We start from the raw sequence: 21,382 nt of genomic DNA, 5'->3' as shown, positions 1-21,382 counted from the left end.
TTTTTCCTTCTTTTTTTTTTTTGGTAAGACCAAAATGTTCAGCTATCAGCATTTGCTCTGTTTTTGTTTTTAAAGGAAAGAGTGGAAACTGAAGAATACTACATGTGCTCATGCTAGCTGCTGCAGGAGACTTCAAGTTGCAACTTGTGTTTCATTAGTTGAGTAGCTTTATTGGCGCTTATTAGTGGTATTTTTATGATTCATTCCACATTCATTTTAGAGGAACCGTTGAGCTAAAGAAGTTCAGCTTTTCCAGATGGCAGGTAGAAAAATAAAATGGGGATTTTCTTTTTTTAAAGGGTAACGATCCACGTTTGGCACCTTGTCCAGGATCAAGTCAATACAGCAACAAAAAGAGAAACTATGTCGCTGAAAACAGATTTCATTCTTGTTCTCTGTCTCGCATAGTTCTAATAATCACTTGCTCTGTTCAGTTTTCCTCTCAATGACTGTCCATGGTAATGGATTGTAAAGGCAATGTATTGTCAGTTTATTCTCAGTGAAGTCTTAACAGCTGACTAGCTAGCTAGCTCCAGTCTGCTTGTCCTTTAGTGATTGTGCCTATGAGTTAGAGATTGTGGGTTACTGCGTCGTCTCGTATGCATTGTCTCAAGTATCTGTTTCTGTTCATGCAGTCTTTTACAAATCAAACTTTTGAAAAAGATTCTTGTCATGTATGTATGTTTTTTATGATTGTTATTTTTATAAATATATTAGACACTGCAGATGTTGCAGTGCTTTTGAATCTGTGATTGGGCTTCAAAGGATATGTGCTCAATAGCTTTTTGCTATATTATGTTATGTGTCCAATGGGTCAAAAGATTAAAGATGTTTTCCTCAATAAAATATCGGAAAACCAAATAATGTCTCTATTTATTCATCGTTTTCAGTCTAAATCAGTCTTACTGGTTTGGTGCAGACAGATGACTTTTTTTCATTTTTATTTTGGTCAAATGAGAGTTGGACTATCTTTTTATCCCTGACAAGAGCCATTCAGCTGTTCCCTGCTTATTTGCCAAGAGAGGCAAATCCCTGCTGCAACCCTGCCGGGCCCAGTAGGCCCAGCCAGAAACCAGTCCAGACCTGGCCCGCTACTGCCAGAAAGAGCTGTTGCTGAATGTGAGGGGATTTGCATCCACCAAAAAAAGAGACTTTAACGCTTTTGTAGGGTGAATATCTTTGCCCGCTCATCAAATTCTCTGTCAACAGCCAGCCTCCCCCTCCATCCCCACCCCTGCGACCATGTCCCTGCACCAAAGCAGCGATGACCAGTGCTGAGGCCTGCTGTGCCCAGAGTCTGACAGTCTCACAGTTGTCAGGCCTGAAATAAAACGCCCCAACAGAGCTGAGTGTCACACTGGTCACATGACAAACTGTCCTAGATACAAAGGGATATAGAGAAGAATACACACAATGAGTAAGAGATTCCCTCTGTAGCATAGTCCCATATATAGCATACATGATAAGAATATTATTGCTTTCACTTAAGCGCATTAGCTCATTAATCTGAGGAATGATTGGCAGCTCCAGGCTCAACTGTGTGCATGTACAGACACAGACACAAACATTTGTTGTATATATCTGGTTGTGCTGGAAAAAGGGCCAAAGGATGGATTCATTTTACTGAAGTTAGTCTTTAAAAAGAATTCATCCACGCGCTTGTCCCCTATCTTATCCCTGAATTGCTTTTGGAGTGGACCTCTTTACACCAGCAGAGAAAGAATGAATGCTTCCGGCTATCAGTAACGTCTTCAGTATTTTTTAACATCTTACGTGAAAAAAATACCAACCCATCCTTTTAATAAGCAGCTCTGAAGCAGATATGCTATATAACTGAGTAATGCAAATCTATACCAAACACTTTATTTCCACCTCCAGTCCTTTATATAACAACAAATATTCCCTCTGCATCATTAAAGTGGGGAAAGAAATAATAAAGTACTATTACTGAGTTATTATATAAGTTATGTCACAATTTAAAATTATTGCATTTAAAACATGAACATCTTTGAATATTAGATTTTGCTGCATCAACCAAAAATTAACTAAGTACAGTCACAATGTTTAACAATCTTTTTAATTTAGTTAATATAAATAACTTTGTCAACCAGGTTTTAAATTATGCTACATAAATAAAATATACTGTAGAGAATAAAAAGATTAGTTTGACATTTAGAGAAATAGAAAAAAAAACAAATATTCTTAAAAAATAATAAATAAATCAAAACACAGAGACAATAACAAGCAGATTTAAAAAAGTCAGCAACAAAAAATCTAAATGAAATTTGTGAAATATATTTCTAATATTAGCAATAAATAACCTTGTAAAATGTGACATTTATGGAGAAAAACACCAACCAACTCCACAAACCTCCATCACTGTACCAAAGATTTGATCATATGTGTCAGTATTTGGACCATATTTTTATTGTTTTGGCTCTGTAGCTCCTTCCATTAACTTGTTTCACAAGAGAACAATCTTTAAAAATCCACGTTAAGAGAAAAGTTATTACTGACCTGCCAATGGCACAAGAGAAGTAATTAATAACTTTTCTCTTAATGTTGATTTGGTTTCTATGTTTGATGATCAGGTGCTCGGAAATGCAGCTTTGCCCTGCGTCTGCTGGAGATGTAAATAGGCAACTGCTGGCTAAACCATTTAATGTTTCAGATTTGCTGTTTTGAACCCAAGTTCTGGGTTTTAAGTGCCAGAGTAAGGGCATGTCATGAGTTTCCATCTGGAGGTCATGATACAGTATCTGCACATTCTTCAAGGCCGCTTATTGCTAACTGTCTTATCACTAAAGGCTTGACTTGATCCATATCCAGGATAAAATCTCTTCAAGTACCTCAAAGCTGTGCAACATCACCCTGATAATGTAAACCTTCAGCTTAAAGCTGGTTAGAATATTTATGTGCGTAAAGTGTCGTGCCTTCAGGTGCTTCTACTGCTGCCAGTCCCAGTCTTCATTTCAACCTTGACTGTACTTAATCCTCTTTTATAAGAGCTTGTTTTATTTGTGGTTTTCCTTTAAAAAGACTGATTGATGTAAAGGCGCCGTAAAACTTAAATCTCTGGTTCCTAATTTAAGACATGGCATCAAATGAAGAAGTCTTCTTAATTTAAAGGAACTTTTGATTTAAGACTGTAAAAGAATTTAACCTGTAACTAGCTGGCAGTGACAGCTACAGTAAATCAGAGTAAATCCAGTGTGATCCATTGAAGGTCTTTATAATTACCTGTTTACCTTCAGACACTTTCCTGTCATCCATCCTCTAGTTCCTTGTTCCTCCTGGGAGCTCATCTGTTCTCTAATGACTTTTCCACTGCAAACATTGGAGAGCGACTGGCTTCACAGGACTCCTATCCTTTTTTCCTTCTTCCTTTCTGTGAAGAATTTTTTCCAGACGAAAGTTTTATGGAATAAGTGGGAGCTGTTAGGAGGGCGCCTTCACCAAACTCTGTCCCATTCAGACTTCAGTCCAGTGTGCTGGTAAGGAGCAACGACCAAGGCCAAGCTAACATGCTGCTCTGATTTACAAAGCAGCTTGATCTCTGAAAACCTAATAACAAGAACATTGAGGCTTTGTGTTTTTGTTTTTCACTTATACAGTGTGGGAAAGCAGAGAGCGGAGAACAGTGGAGCAAAATACCCCCCTTAGAATTGCAACCACAATTAAAAAATAAAACAGAGAATGTCATGTAAAATGCCAATGAAAACAGGATGCAATGATCTGAAATCTCATAAACAAACACAGAAACAGATCAAAATATTTGACTATTTCTTAAAAAAAACAACTCATTTTGAATTTGATGGCAGCACCACACGGGGAGAGGGTAATGTTCACCACTGTGTAGCATCCCTTCTTCTTGCAACAACAGTCTGTAAACATCTGCAAGCTGAGACTGATGAAGCACTGGAGGAAGAATGTTGTCCCATTGTTGTCGGAAATAAAAATCTGGCTGCTTCACAGTCCGAACTTTCGTTTTTTTTGCATATTTTGTGTTTTAAAATTAATCAGATGCTTAATATTCATCCATAAAGGTTGTTTTTTGTTGAGCCACCTTTTGTAACAATTAAAGCTGCATGTCTCTATTAAACTGGCACATTAAGCTACAGGGATTTCTTATTTCTCCCCCATTCTTCGAAGAATAACTGCTCCGGCTTCTTATGCTGGTGCACAACAATCATTAGGTCATGCCACAGATTCTCAGTTGGGCTGAAGTCTGGGCTTTCATAAGGCCATCCCAACATATTTAAATGTTTCCCCTTATATGTTTCTTTAGCAGTATGCCTAGCATCATTGTCCTGCTGGAAAGTGAATCTCAAATCTTTGGAAGAATGAAAAAGGTTTTTCTCAGCCCTGTATTTAGCACCATCTCATTCCCTCAATTCTGACCAGTTTCCCAGTGATGAAAAACATCCCTACAGCATGATGCTGCCACCACCATGCTTCACAGTGGATATGGTGTTCTTGTGACTCCAACTTCAGTCCTCCTGAGCAACTGCCCTGCAGGTTTTAAATGTTTCCCTACTAAAACACACCTCACTCAAATGAAAAGTTTTGCATAAACCTGTTATTGACCCCTGGATTTGAGTTAGGTGTGTAGCAGCAGGTAAATATCTAAAATCTGCAGGAAAGGACTCTGAGCAAGTGTTGTTTCGATGTTAGTGTAGAATGTGAGTATCGAAGAATCCATATATCCCACATTCTCTTCATGTAGCCCTGTGTACTAGGGTTACTAGAGTAGTAGCATTCCAACAGTGCCTTATTCACATATCGTGTCTATTGGCATCTACTTTGTGTTCCAGTAGCCCATTTCTGGCCATATAATCCTGGTTCCTCAGTACCTGACACAGACCTTCTTTGACCGGAACTCTGTGTTTGATTGCACTCATAATGAGGTGGTTAGGCAGTAGTGTTAAGGGTGTATATATATATATATATATATATATATATATATATATATATATATATATATATATGTAGTATGTATAATATTTTTTCTTTTCTGTTCTATATGATGTTTGCTGTGTTTTTTATATTGGTTTATGAGATTTGCAAATCGATGCACTTTTATTATACAATACATTAATGTTGACACATGATCAACCATTTATAGGAAACACAAATGAAACCAGATACTGAGAGAGGAACGCAGACAAAGAGGTCAACAGTAGTCAGTCAGTCGGTGTCGTTTGCAGCTCATAACTATTGTTGCTAGTGTTTTGAAGATTTATCTATTTATCTATCTAACGTCTGTAAACTTATACCTCAGTTGACGGTATCATCAGGGAGCTGAAACAGCTTGACATCAGTTATAGAGTCTGGATGAGGGTATAAGTTGGACAGGAATGAAGAGAAACAGGAAAAGAACGAAAGGAAGGAGACAGAATCTAATAATAAATTAGGGGTTTGTGTGTGGGTGCAGAGAGAGAGAGAGGGTGAGAAAAGTTTAAGGAGGGAAGGTGATCCTCTCGTCTCAGAGATTAGTGTCATCTAGGTTAGCAGGTTAATCTCATTTAAGTCCCAGGACAGATAAGTGTCTTGTCTCGGTTAGTGAAAGAGCCCTCTACATCTCGTTTAACCGTGTCAGGAAAAATCTTTCTGCTCACCTTTCATAAGGAATACATATTTCATAGCATTACACCGCACCTGGAAAAGTTATGTCTTTTAAACTCATCTTGAATGTCATAACACATGAAATGTGCTATACAAATAAACGTGCCTTTCCTTATATGAAAAGGAATTTCCTACATATACAAGTGAGAAACTCCTAATATGCTGATGAGTTTTACATTCACAGAGAAATCTGCTATTTGAAAATGACACAGCACCAGATCAATTCATGTCAGTTTTATATCAAACAGCGGTGAGTTCAGGTGAAAGAAGACTAATTTAAAACATGTTGTCATCACCGATTATGTTTCTCCAAAATCATTTACCTGAGGGTAGTGTTATTTGCTTGCCCCATACATGTTATAAGTTACAGATGGGAGGAAAATTAAAGGGAAAAAAATCAAATTCAGTGTGACTTAGAAATATGTTGGGCAACCACCTGGACAGCTTCAAGTTACTTCAACCATATGTAAGAACTAAAACTAACAAGTTAACAAGATAAATGTGCAATAAAAATATATATCATGGCTTTGTTGATGAAACAATTAATAACCTGATATTGGTGGAACAACATGAAAGGAAACTATCAAATTCAAAGCAGGTTTAAGTAAATTTTATTTTTGTTTTTGAAATGTTGCATAAAAGTAATAAAGTAATATCATCTAATGCTGATATCCAGAGCATCAGGGTGAGAATTTTTTACTACAGCTTTTACTACCTGATGTGGGGCCAGGATGCAAGGGTGGCTGTTGGTAACCACTGCTGACCAGCACTCAGAGTAAACAACATTGCACTCATCTCAGCACAATGCATTGTGGTTATGCATGGATGGGGTTGCACTGGTGCATGACCTTCTTGTTTGTGTGAAAGACTGTAAGTAGGGTGGAGGTGGGTTGAAACAGATATTTTTCAAACAGGAAGTGTTCTCAGATACCTGATCAAAGTGCAACCTCAAATGATTATCATATCCTCAAATACACATGGCAGTCTGACAAGTATGTGAAAAAAAATAGAAAATGAAACTGACAAAGGCTGTTAAAGGATTTTTGTTTCAAGGACTGTTACATACCAAAGCCATGCTAAGAAGCAGTCAGTCATGTTTATGTGTGCAGACTTTACAAAGACGATACCTACTGAATCACAGTGGCCTGAAACTGCAAGCATCACATTCATGTAAAATTAGTTTTATGACAAACAAATACTTCAGTATGTAGTTACACTTGGTGGCCACTTTATTAGGTACACCTGTTCAATACATTATTAACACAAATATCTAATCAGCCAATGACATGGCAGCAACTCAATGCATCTGGTCATGTAGACATGGTCGAGATGACTTGCTGAAGTTCAAACTGAGCATCAGAATGAGGAAGAAAGGGGATTTAAGCGACTTTGAACATGGCATGGTTGTTGGTCTGAGTATTTCAGAAACTGCTGATCTACTGGGATTTTCATGCACAACCATCTCTAGGGTTTACAGAGAATACTCTGAAGAAGAGAAAATATCCAGTGAGCAGCAGTTGTCTGGACCAGAATGTCTTGTTGATGTCAGAGCAAGATAATGCACCATGTCAAAATGGGCCGACTGGTTGGAGATGATGGAAAACTTTAGTAAGCGCTGGTTCCAACCAAGGCATGCAATATAAACCATGTCTGAAGAGGCAACACGTCCATCCTTGAAGCAGATGGGCTACAGCAGCAGAAGACCACACTGGGTGCCTCCTGTCAGCTAAGAACAGGAAACTGAGGCTACAATTCACACAGACTCACCAGAACTGGAAAAAAAAGGATTGAAAAGATGTTGTCTGGACTGATGAGTCTCCATATCAGCTGCAATATTCACATGGTAGGATGAGAATTTGGAATAAATAACATGAAAGCATCGATGCACGACAGAGAAGACTCCTTTGTTCAGCTACCAGACACACACACACACCATCCATCAATCAATAACAAAAGTTACCTGTAACCTTCTATGTGGTTATTTACTGTTAAAGAAAAGTGTGTTTACGATTTAACTATTACTACAGCAGCTATCAATGAAAATCATTATACAAATAAAGCGATTAAACATGGCAGTTGGTAAACCTTGCATTGTATAGCTAACATTTTTATTAAAAAATATCCCCATGTTACTTTGACGCTGGTAATTTTTGTAACAAAAATGGCAGTCTACTGGACTTTACACACCAAAAAGACAAAAAACTAAATTCACCAATGCTCCAGCTATCTGGCTAACACGCAGGAAAAAAAGGGTGAGAAATAGGTTAAGTGCCTTTAGGATTGATTGTTAGTGCTTAACTCAACATCATGTGCTCTAGAACCAAAAAATATTCTGCATAAAAACAAATTAAACCCCAAGAAACCATGGATATCCAGTCTTTAAACTGCACACTACAAACAACCCCATGGTGGTGCTAGATGAAAATTCTGTGAATATGTGTTCAATAATTTATGGCAATCAATACAATAAATGCTGATATTTCAGTCTTGACCAGAGTGGTGGACCAACATTCTCCTCCACAGAGCCATGGTGTTTGCTTGGCCGAAGATTTCATGCTTTATTCTCATCTGGTTCCCGCGGGAAGAAACATGAGGCCAAGAAAAGTGCTTCTGACTGGCTGTCATGTATCATCCTGCAAACTGCTCTGGTTCTTTGACCCCTCTATGAAACTGTCTTTCCCTCAAAACAGATGACATCCTTGGCTACAATACAGTCCACTGTTGCTTTGAATGTACCAGCTGCTTTACATGAAAACACATTCTTCTCACCACTAATAGTAGCTTTAAAAATATATCTTCATACACTTGACTGCAAAACCTCAAATACTAAGATAAGACTTGCCATATTCCCCTGAAACCATGTTGGTGATTGGAAAGATATATTTCAGAATTTGTCACCAAAGCCACCCGTCTGTGCTGTATCTTGTTCCTGGAGGAACACAATGTAGGTCAGTGTAGGTCTCAAAATGGTCTTATGTTTACAGCAGGAGAGACATTCATCTAAACTGGATCCAAGCAATTTGGAGTGTGTTTAAGCCACCCTCGTATAACAAACATAACCTTTGCTGGATAAACCACAATATTCTTCTCTCAGAGACAAATGAAACCATTTTAGGCTTGCTGAGGTAATAGGACCCAGATGGTAGAGCTGATATAAAAGCCAGGTAATTTCATACAAGGGCACAGTGAAAGGACTAGATGCTTCTCCTTTGAATCAGAGCAGACTCTTACATAATAAGCCAATTCCTCCCCAACTAAATTATCCTTGTAAACTTCTATAATTTCCTTAAAAAGAAATTTAATTGTTCACCAATTAAATCCACCTGCTTGGCTCAGAGGAAAGTGAAAAGAAAATGTTGGGGGGAGGAGGGGAGCTTTGCTGGTCCCAGAAAAGAGACATGAATCCAAATAAAAAATACTAGAAATATAAAAATGATCACTTTGACTGAAGTGGTCCTGACTATGATGGAGGATGGAGAGTCCCCTGTGTGGAGATTTAAAACAAACAAAGACAACCCTCAAACACTAAAACTAAAGTTTGTCTTGAATATTTCTTGAAAATGATTTCATTCCTTCAAAGAAGAGAAAATGTTTTTCTAGTCCAGACATATTAAGAAAAACAAACAAACAAAAACAAAACAATAAAATTATCAATTTCCATGTGGTATCCTTTTTTTTTATAATGTTGGAAGACAGAAGAAAATTCTTTTCATGTTAACACTCAGACCCTGTCATGATGCAGAATTTTAGGAAATGTACATTCTCTTGTTTCTGGAGGGTGTACATATGTGAGCTTATTTAAAGCAAACCTGACTATTTCATTTTTAATCTGGGATAACTGAAAAATAGCTTTCCTCTCATTGTAACTCCAAATACTTAAGTATTTCAGAACAAAGAGGAATTTTTTTTCCTATGGGGAGCATCTTTGTCACAATCTGTGGTTGGCAAAGGATGTAGACTCTAAACGCAGGAGTACACAGGACTGAGGTCAATTAAACTTTATATAAAGCAAAAGACACTAAAAAAAGGAAGGATTCTCCAGATATTTAAAAGATTCAAGGTTAGTTTTATTATCCCCAGTGGGGCAAGTGGTTTTGCAGCCAGCCGCAAATGACAACTAGAAGACAACACAACATTAAACAGACAAGACCAATGACATAAATAAATAAATAAATTAATTAAAAAACAAAAACAAAAAAACAACTCACCCAAAGCCCAGTGGCTACATGAGGAAAAAGTTTTAAAATCTGTTTGTCCTTGCCCATGGCATCACAAATCTGTAGCCTGAAGGAAGCCACATAAAGTTGCCATGAAGGGGATGGATCCAGTCTACCAGAACAAAATAAGCCTTCTTAAGTGTCCAGGTCTTCAAATTGTCCTCCAGGTTGTCCAAGGGGGATCCGACAACCTTGCTGCAAGGCGTGACAATACCCTGGAGTTTTGTTTATTTGGCTCAGAAGAAAAGGTAAGCACAGATTTGATAAAACACAGTTAAAACATTCTTTAAAATGTACCATCAACATCAAAGTTTGTAATAAAACAACAATCTCTGATGTGCTTTCTTGAACACAGCATCCACTTGTGACCCCTTGTGTGGACTTATCATCCATCAGGGTGTCTAAGTGCTTATATTAATGAACCACCTCAACTGTCTGGTTTTTGATTGTTATGGGAGAGATGACAACAGGATTTTCCTCCAAATCTAAAATCATCTCTTTTGTTTTGGTAACATTAATGTGAAGAAAAGAAGACTCACACTACTGAACGAAGTCATGACTCACAGGGCCACGGTCAGAGTTGCCCATATCAGCTAATTAAATAATAACAAAGTCATCAGCAAATTTCACAATGTGATGCCCTTCGTGCTGACTATGTGAAGCATTTGTATACAGAACAAACAAAAGTGGAGATAAGACACAACCCTGAGGGATCCACTGGATGACAAAACAATGTCAGAGAATCCTCCATTAACTTTCACATAAACTTTAACTAATCTTTCCGTTAAGAAGTCCATGAGCTAACAAATTAATCCTGGATCTACATTTTGGGTCCTCAATCTTTGTGCTAGGAGATGAGGCTGGATACAGTTAAAAGCCGAAGAAAAGTCAATGAAATGTCTTAGCGCCCTCCAAATGCAACAGGGTCATGTTCAGCACGGCGCTGATGGCATCGTCCAGCCCCCTAATCCCCCAAGCAAACTGAAAGGGGTCCAGATCAGCCTGATCCATGGATAATAGTACAGGTCTGTAGTCATTAAGATATTTGGGTGTGTTAATTTTGGGTACTGGAACAATAATTGAGTTCTTCCAGATACAAGGAACCCTGTTTAGCTGAAGGGACTCTAAAAATATAAAACAGAAGTTCTTGAGAACCCAACCTCCAATCCTCTGTATGGCGCAAGAGTTTCTCAACCTCTTCCCTGTATACCCATTTTGTGAAATTACTTAAGTGCTCATAAACTGCCTGCTCCAGGCTACACAAGCTGCTGTCTGCCACCAGATGAGGATCAGCAGGTAAAGAATAAAGTCTAGTTTTACTTTTACACTCCTCAAAAGCACAAATCCATTCCATTGCAGGAATATTTCATCAGAAACTCTGTGAAAAAATAGAAGTCTGAAACTAGCAATTCTACACCATATAAGTTCATATCTGTACATATGCATTGGTGGGCGTGGTTTTCTATGCCGGCAAGGTGAGGACCCTCCTATTTGCATCTGGAGGGAGGGGCGGTGAGGTTTTTAAAATTTTCTCTTGATGTAGAGAAGCACCAGTTCGGCTCAAGTACGGCTTTACATCACAAAAAACAAAACCTGGCTTTACCCTGTAGGGTGCGTCGTGAGCCATTTTTGACCCACAAAATCCTGTTTTTAAAAAAAATGACAAATTTTATCAACAATATAGGTGGTTTTCATCACAATTAAGTAATACTATGTTGTTAACAGCATGATGATTTTATACTCCATCAGAAACATGACGTTGGCTTGGAGCTCATCTACTTTGTTCCTGAGTGACTGAACGTTGACCAGGATGATGGAAGCGAGAGGAATCAAACGATGGCCTAGACTTTTTAGACTCTGCCACATACCGCCTCATCTCCCCCTTTTCCTCACATCCACCAGTTGGGATGTCCACATCCCGAAGCCTGAGCAAAGTACCTGCCAACTGTGAGTCCACGGTACCTCTACCAGAATCCCGCAGGAGTAAGAGCAATTCATGGCTGTAGTGGTAAGGCTCCTGGTGCACACAGAGCTCACACAAAATGTAGCACTAATCCACCAGGAGTAGTATAAGTCCACTCCAACTCTGGTGAGTCATTGTGACTTTTGTGTTTTTTTGGCGACTTTGAGACTGGTTAGTAGTTCCAGTTTTAGACAGGTTAGACCACATAGAAACAAAACGCTGACACAGACGCTCACAAACATTAACACCATCACCATCCTGGTAAACAAACAAAACACAAGTGACTGATCAACTGAGAGGATACGATGATGATCTGAAAGAAAAAAAACGGGGAGTATTTAAACTGATAATGACTAAATTGCAAACAAGTGTGGCTATCAGAAACATAAACTGAGTTCAGAATAAACAGAGGAAGTCAGATCTGCTAAGTAAGCAAATCTCGTGTAAATACAAATACATAAAAACTAACACCCACAGAGCATGACAGTCCTCTTACTATGAAAAACAAGAGGATTTAGCCAAAGTACCTTGTGACTGATTGAGTTACTGGGGCTCCGGCTGAGACAGAGAGGATGTTAATGACTCATAAATGTGTTCTAGGATTGTTGCTGCTCGGAAACAAAGAAAAAATTTTGACAATCGTGTTTCCGTTTTGAGCATGACATCACCTGAAATTCAGGTGTACTTGCGACCACAAACATGTTTTCCATTTGTTTTGTTTCTCAAGTTTCCCTTTATTTTAGTGCACAATAGCTTCCAAATTGGTGACCAGACAAGTGCGGATTCAGGGGTCTCCAACGTCTTCTCCCTTGACCTTCTGCAAACTTCTGGGAGATCAACCAATCTGAAAAGACTTTCCCATAAATCTTGTCTTCTCTGGAGGAGCTTCCTCCAGAAGAACGCTCTCCCTTTTCTGAAATCTTACAAACTTCTAAACAATTACTTGCATTCAGTCATGTGATATTTGCAGACTCACATACTTTGGGCAATTGATTAGACATGGCCATTGGTTTTAAGTGGTGAACAAATCAATAAAAATGACTGGTAAGACAAAATTAAAATGTGAGACACTGAGTTTAGGTGCTTTGACATGTATTTCCTCAGGGTTTTTTTTATCCCAACGTAATGTTTGCAAGTGTCTTGTCTTCTCCTTCATTAATTCTTGGTGCAGCACTACCTCTTGCGGAGAGTGAAACACGTTATTTATAAGGTCCCTTTTGTTTTAGCAATGCAACATTAATGCAATCTTGGTCCGGAAGAATGTTGCAAACCCCAACTGAACTGAGTCCCAAATCGGAGCGAGTCTAGCGGATTGTGACTGTTCAGCTGCTGTAGCTCAGGGGGAAGAGCAGTTGTCTGCAAACTGGGAGGTCAGAGGATCGCTTCCCCATGCCAACACCAAACCCCACATAAATGAATACCCCGCTAGTGTGCGTGTGACATGTACTGTAAAAGTGTTTTGAGTGGTCAACCTGACTAGAAAAGCTCTATAAGTGCAGTCTGATCTCATTAAGTTCCTTAGCCACTGATTGATGTCCTGCTGCTTGATGATCTGAAAAGCTTAAGTGTGACATGTAGTGCTTCTTTTTCTATCTCTGGGTGACTATACCCTCATGGAAAAATTTGTATTGATTGACACAAAATAAATATTTATTTCTTAAAGCCTCACTACTGAAATAAGACAGGTTCTCCCACTGAGGTGAGTCAACCGTCAAAACGATTACTTGTCTTGCATCTTATTTCTTCTCTGACCTCTCTCCAGCCTGTAAAAGTCCAGCATTACATTGAAAGTAGTGTATTTCAGTAGGATATCTGGCGATAACCCAGGAAAAGGATATTACTGATGTGAGAAATGATTTGGCAACGTTTGTTTCGCTGCCAGCCATGTTTTCCTGAATTTAAAGATGCACTACAGAACTTTTGCAACTATCAGCGGGTGATTCGGCATTCATCTTGCATTCTACCTGTATTGTGAGCTTTCTCCAGCCAGTAAAAGACAGTCTGATCTTGACACTTATCTCTTGTTCTGTCTCTTTCTCTCTTTCTTCTCCTGTCTTCCTCCCATGTCTTCTTGTGTTTCCTTGCTGTATCAGCCATGGTGTGCGTTCAAAATGGCCGGTGTGTTTGCTAGCAAGTGGCGTGATGCAAAAAACAAAACCCAGCTTCAACATCATGCGGCGTTCTGGATGAAAAAGTTGTATAGTGACATTTCTCAGCCTCGGGACGCTGCTGGGCAGCGATGGCTCCAGAAATGCACATAATCGATGTCACTGTACCATCAAATGAGTCTGGAACGCAGAGTTTTAAGGTAGGAAAACTACATAATGCGTCTTAAACCAGGCAGTTTACCATCAGGTATAAACTGAATTAATGCAAGCTGTGCAAAAAATTGATATTTCAAAGTCGATGTACTTGAGATCCCTGATGGTTACCACGGAGCTCAATCCTGGTTCTTCCAGTTGCAGTTATGTGCCACTGGTTGCTCAGTGGTGTGGGGTTCAGCCCCATTGCCTCACGTCAACAAGGTTGCTGGTTTGAACCTCAGTTCGAGTCTTTTCTGTGTTGAGTTCATATGTCCTTCCCATGAATGGGTGGGGTTTCTCCAGGTAACCCACATTCCTCACACAGTTCTTAACAAACCACTTATGTTATGTTAACTGGTGATTCTAAATTGACTCCTGCAGTGAGCAGTTGTTTCTTTGATGGACAGGCAACCCAAACAGGGCATACCCTGTAGAAAAGTGATGGATGTTTTTTCTAACAGACTTTGCAGACTTTTTCTTGTTAAACGTCCTCCAATATTGAATAAATGGATATTTGAAAATAAATAAATAAATAAATAAATTTGTGTGACATTGCATCCCTCCATGCAGTTATGTTTCTGAGCAGTATTACAAAAAAAAACAAAACAAAACAAAACAAACAAAAAAAAAAAAAAACAGAAAACTAATGTCTGTAGATAAAAATCAATAGATTAAATTTATATGACTATTTCATGGTTTGCCTGGAGACTAGGATGGCCTGTTTGCTGCTGTTTGTCTTTATAATTCCATGCTGCTAAGAAGTATATTGGAGGTTTATGAGTTACGACCAATAAGAGGAGCATTATATTTTTGTGTTGGTAAGTAAAATATGAGGTTTTTCTCCTGTAAATCTTCAGTGTTTTAAAAATACAAGAGAAAAGTTGTCTCATTTATTAAACAAGGAACACATTTTTCCTTTTTGATTGTGTGATAATTCTGAATTTAAGAGAGAACTGGCAACTCTGACTGAACGTAGCGTAAAGGATGGAACAAAGGTCAGTTAACCTGCCCTTGTCAAATGAAATGCAAAAATTAGCAATGATTGCATTGTTTGTTTAGCCTCCACATGTTCTGAAAACAGAGTCAACAATGTATGGTTTGACAAACAGAAAATGACCAGTTTTATTTTTTTCTGTTAAAACATACTGCCACAGCTGTTAGCTATGTGTGGTGGGAGATGCAGCTCTTTTTAAAGATCTGGCCTGGCTAGGAAAAGCTGGCTCTTTAAGCACCCAAATGGCTCTTCGTTTAATATCTCAGAGCCTGTATAAATTGTGTTTGTAGGAAACTTGTTATTTCATGTTGTCTTAAAGCCTTACTTTTCATCAATTTTTTGTTATAAAAATAATTTGTATTATCGAAAAATTTTATCAAACTAAACTGAACACAAACTGAACAGAAATTATCTTATCTTTTACAAATTCTGCACTCATCTTTCTAGTTTTCAAAATCACTGAAATCAATCAAAACTTTATTAATAAAGCACTTTCAACATACCTTAGGTAACCAAAATGCTGTAAAGGTGAATTAAAATCACAGCATGATAATACATGTGAATGAGCCTTTCAAGGATATTACATGGAAGGTAGGCTTCAATTTGTTAACAAGCCTCAGATGATAAAAACTGGACTGGATTACTGCAATGGCCTGTCTGTTAAATTTTAAACTAACCCCATGATTTCTGATAAAAGGACAATTAAATGAGTCTAATAGCGCTGCTGCATCCTGTCAGCAGGTCAGTTTTCCCAAAAAACCAATTACTCTGTTCTGTTTTTGTTTAGTCAAACGAAGTTCAGCTCCATCCATGTTTTAACATCCTGTAAAGACTAATGCAAATATGCTCCAGCAGGTTCTAATAAATCTGGATTTTATCTGCATAACAATGAAATGACACATTATATTTTTTAAAGATGGACTCCAGAGGAAGCAAGTAGAGCAAAAACAGGGCCTTAAATGGAGCCTCGAGGTACCCCGTGTTTAAGTGGGCCCTCTGAGAAAGATGTACAGAAAAACTCCTATTACATAACACAAACTCAAACCTTGTAAGTGCTGTGCCCTTCACACCAACAAACTGCTCCAATCATGATAATAAATTATCGTGATACACTGTTTTAAATGCTGCAGTGAGATCAAGAAGAACTAAAGCAGCAGAAGCTCCAGAATCAACAATTAAAAGCAAATCATTGCATGTTTCAGTCTGAAACTTCTCATAAATGCCTTGTAGCTCGAAATGATGCTGTAACTGATGATGAACCAGCTTCTCTAAGATTTTATAAAGAAAAGGCAGCTTGAAGATTGGCCTAAAGTTTGAGATAACATTATGATCCAAGTTGCTCTTTTTAAGAAGAGGTTGCAGAAGCATGTTTAAAGCAGCTGGAACACAACCCAAGAGAGGCATTAATAAAACTGACAACCCAGGGACCTACAGCACTAAAAACCTCCGTCAACAGTCTTGGGTGAAGGCCATGTTGAACTATTTCAGAAATCTGAGGTAGTCACAAGCTCAAGATGCTCTCAAACAGCAGGAGAAACAAATGAGATAGCAGGATCAGGACTGCAAAGTAAGGGCAAAGACCCGAGAGCCCTCTCTTTATCAATAAAAAACCTTTCACAAAGTGAAACAGAAGGAGCGGGACAAAAGGCATCATACGGATTAAAGAGAGAGTTCATAATATTAAAAATAATTTGAGGCTTGCTGATATTTTCAGGCACACAAAAAGAAATAAACTGGGTCTTAACATTTTATAAAGAAACCTCAAAAAGTCTTTTGTTAGCAGCTTGGTCTCACAACACACATGAATGTTAAAATCCCCAACAATCAGAAACCAATCATGATCTAAAATAATAGCTGACAGTAAGTCTGCAAAGTCCTGAAGGAAGCTGTTAGATCACCACACAGAGCACAGGGGATTCACATTTTATCTCCACAAGCTCAACCTCAAAGCTGGAAAAAGTGCTGGAAGCGGACTCCTCTACCTTTACCTGTCGCTCGAGGGGCGCTGAAAAATCCACAATACGAAAGAAGTTCTGAGAACAAAGAGAACTCCCCACCTCAAAGCCACATCTGTCAGAAACATGAAATCCAACTCTCGTGATGTAAAAAAGTCAGTCAAAATAAGAGTTTATTTTGTTAGGGATCAGGCATTGATGAGAGCTGAGTGGACAATCACCTCATCCATAGCTGTAAACAAGGCCCGACTCAGCTAACAGTCACTATTAGATTTTTTTTTATCATATTTGTTTTAGCTGCTTCTTCGACAAACAACCTTTTAGGGGACTTGGATGAACTAGATAAATGGATGTGCCACCCATGCAGCAAAATTTTTGCAAATTTACTTACTTTTGGTTTGTTTTTTCACTGTGAACAGCAAGGTAAGGTTATGGCACATCACTTTAGGAAAAATGCTTACTCATTCACACATTATGGCTGTATGTGAATCTTATATTCATGAACCTTCATGGTAAAATGCTTTCTGTTACAAAGAAAATAATTACTATGCCAAAGATCTTTTATATTCTTGATACATACACACACATATCAGACAGGGTTGTGCGTTGGGTTTATGTAGAGCCAAAACAGTAACAGCTCATACCAGGGCTGAAAATAAATATTTGGCATGGATAAAAGAAAACCTAAGCTTCAAACAGAAACACTGGCATAATAAACAGCACCACATGTAAATGCTGAGCGCATCGCCTGAGTTCCTCTAATACCTTCTTCTTTTTCTTTGTTTGGCCTCAATCACTTGCAGTCATATGTGAGACAGAGGCAGCATTGAGACGTGCAGGCTTTAGGGGTTGCTCTGATGAACCGCCTCCTTGGTTCATAAGGGTCAGTCTGAGGATGTGCTGTGTTTGCCTTGCAGAGTCATGCTGGGGCCAAATTGGGCCTTTTAGAGCAAGTACCTGAAAAAGAACAGCATCTCTCGAAAGTCTTAGACTTTATTTCTCAGCGTTTGGATCCTGCTGTTGTAGCAAGCATACCAGTGCTTGTATAAGCGAAGAAATTTACTGAGTATATTCTACGTTTTTTTAGCAGTTTGAAGTGAAGGATATTACAACCACATTTATGAGCCATTTTACATACAATATGTGAGTAAACTGCACGTGGAGTTAAAAGAGTGTGTTTGTGTGTGCGTGTATGGTTTTTGACACACTCCCAGCTTCCTCATCCATTCCTCAGAACAGTAATTCATTGTCTGACAGCTGTTTTCTTTTCTGTGAGCTTGCCCTGCTTGGATCCTGGGGTGTAATTCCACACACAGGGCCAGCTGGAGATTTTCCTGAAGAGAGAGAGAGAAAAACCTTCAGTGCTGACACATTTGCCAGCAAATGGCACGAAAAAAAACGTCTTTGGATCAGAAATCAACACACGTCTCCTCCATTTAATTTGTATCCACCTGTTTCATGTCCAAAATACATCAAACCAAACTCCAGTGGACTCCTAATTGAATTAGACTTTTAATTTAATTATGTGTCAGTAGTTTTGTTAGGTTTCTGGACATCTCCATAAACACCTGCCTTATTCAATTAGCTCAAGCTGCATACAGGACTACAGACTAAATCTTAGCAATGATTGCACTGGAGCGCCTAACTTTTTAAATTTAGGTGCACCCCAATTTTTTACAGCGCAGCTCTCAGCAGCTCATTTTAATACATAATTGTCTTTTAATCATTATATATAGACAATATTGGTTATTTAAATTATATTATATTTATTATGCGAACAATATTGAGGTTTAGAAAAATGTTTTGTCTTTATTTGAGGTATGAATGTTAAGTTGAAAAATAAAGTAAAATAGCAATAAAAAAGTTCACTGAACTAAATGAAAGTAAACATTTAAAACTTTAAAATAGCTCATAAGGTTGTGCTGCTTCTGGCAAATTTCCCTCTGGATTCACGTTTAATCTTTTTCATAATTATCTACTTGGACTTGAAATCTGTGAAAGGCGTCTCCTCATTACATGCCACGTTCTGGCTGTTCACAAAAAGTTCAGAAACATCCAGGGATTTTGTTTTTCTGTGTCTTGTGTTAAATATACGACAGATTCTTATATGACAGTGTTTCCCCCACCATTATATTGGGGGGTGGGGTCACTAAAAGGTCATGTTAATTTATTTTAATCTGGTTATCCATCACGCAAGAGGATAAAGTAAGCTGCGCAACAGATACTCACCTTAACACTAAACATGTTATTGATGTGATTTACATGAAGGCAGGTCATAGCTGATCTCTGTGTCGCTCTTAGTCCCACCTTGATGTCACACGTGAGCGCCACAAACAGGTGAGCATACGTTAGGAAACACACCAACCAGCTCAAAATCAGACAAAATATCAGAATTTTTTTTAATACTCCCAGAAAGGTGAAGATAGAAACACTCGCAGTCCAGCAAGGAGCAGCCGGAGTATTTCTCCCGCTCCAGTGTTACGCTGGGAACGTCATGTCCATCACGAGAACTCGCACAACCAAACAAGCAGAATCAACCGTTGTAGGAATTTTTAAAATTCATCCAATATTCTTTGTATGTTTTATCAACATTAACACCTTATCTAAAACCGCTGAATATAATATACAGCTGAACTTCTGGGGAGGCTTAAACTGGGTCAGTGCAGGTGACGACACACAGATGTGTGTGTATACATATTATATAATTAACAGTTGGTAAAAATGTATCTTTTCAACCACACTGAAAGTAGACTGAATGCCACAGCCACACATTTAGGCCGAAACTTTATATAGTCTTTGGCTGAAAATGTAGTTTGGTGTGATACACCACACTACATTAAATTTCCTATTGAGCCAAGCTGTCATCTAAGATTTCAAAAGTGCACCTGAATAATTAGTTGGATGTTGCTTCTGGACTTGTTACTGCAGCTCTGAACTAAATTAATCCACCATGCATTCATTGACTGTAATTATTCCTGAAAATGCTGGAATAATAAGAATTTACTAAACTTCAGCACTGAGAACTGGCCAGTTCTCAGTGCTGAAGGTTAGTAAATTTTTATATTTTATCAGGACTATTAATACTCAAAAGTCTGAAGACATTCTTTGTGTATTTGGAAATAAACTTGGCAGCTCAATCTGCAAGCTTCTGCAACCCACCATTACCAATAACACCTTGAGTTGATCTGCACAGAAGTTTACAGGTGCCTTCAGAGAACGGTAATTCCATCCTTGCATCATGAAGTGTAATAAAGCTGTCAAACACTACTTTAATGACAGTGCTGGTGTTATAAATGTAACATGCATGACTTGCTATTTCATGTTATCAAACAAACAAAGCAGATCTTAAAATTTGAACCTTGTTAAACATCATTTCATTCATAAATATCTCGTAACTTATAACTGGATTAAAGGCGTTGTATTGCTTAGCAGTCCTGGTCAGTACGAGCTGAGGGATTTGCTCCAAGGCACTCCGCTCAGAGTGCCAGGCCTTTTTAATGACTCTTGAACACAACCTGTTTTACAACCATTTTCCCTTTCATTTCCTGTCTGGATGACCCAAACCTCTCTGGAAGGCAGCTTGTAACATATCCCTGACTTGGTTTGGACACCATCTCTGCCCTTAATTTGTAGACAGGATGTTTAACCAGACCACCTGGAGGGTCACTAGGAAAGAGGCCCAAGGGTGATTTTCCCCAGATGGTTTAACATCAGTGCATTCACCCCTGTGTTGACTGAGATGAAAACGGCATTACACCATAAGGCTTATTGCTGATTGTGTGTTTTGCTGCAGCTGAAGGATTACATGATCCTCCTGTGGGTTTAACAATTTTTTTTGCTTCTTCATGAAACAATAATATGTTCCACAAAAGGGTATTATAAAAAGGATGATGTTTAAGCTCTCTGAGCTTACATTTTAAAAATGCAAAGGTTTCAAAAACTTCAGTAATTGGAAAAACCTTTACTTAAACCCGCTCTCCAAGTTTAACTAGTTAATAAAACTTTTAAGTAAGGGGTTTTAATTCTAGCCATTGCAAAAGTGAATAGGGCAATTTATCACATTTAATACAAGGCGATGACATTTAATGAAGATTAGATTTGCTATCTATACGGATTTCTTCATCTGCTCTTGCTGCACTTTTCCTTCAAAATGTGCAATTTCCTCTGTACAGTACACGTGCAGACCCCACTGTGAAGGAAATAAACTTGAAAAACCTGCATGTGGAGCAATGAAAGGGGGTTTGAAAGATAAGGGCTGCCAGGAGTTTGGTTTTAATGTTTTACTGGCACAGAGTACCAATTTTCAACATACCTCTATCCTCAAG

The sequence above is a fragment of the Melanotaenia boesemani genome, chromosome 6 (assembly GCF_017639745.1).
Source record: "Melanotaenia boesemani isolate fMelBoe1 chromosome 6, fMelBoe1.pri, whole genome shotgun sequence".
NCBI lineage: Eukaryota > Metazoa > Chordata > Actinopteri > Atheriniformes > Melanotaeniidae > Melanotaenia > Melanotaenia boesemani.
Note: the sequence above shows the minus strand (reverse complement) of the source record.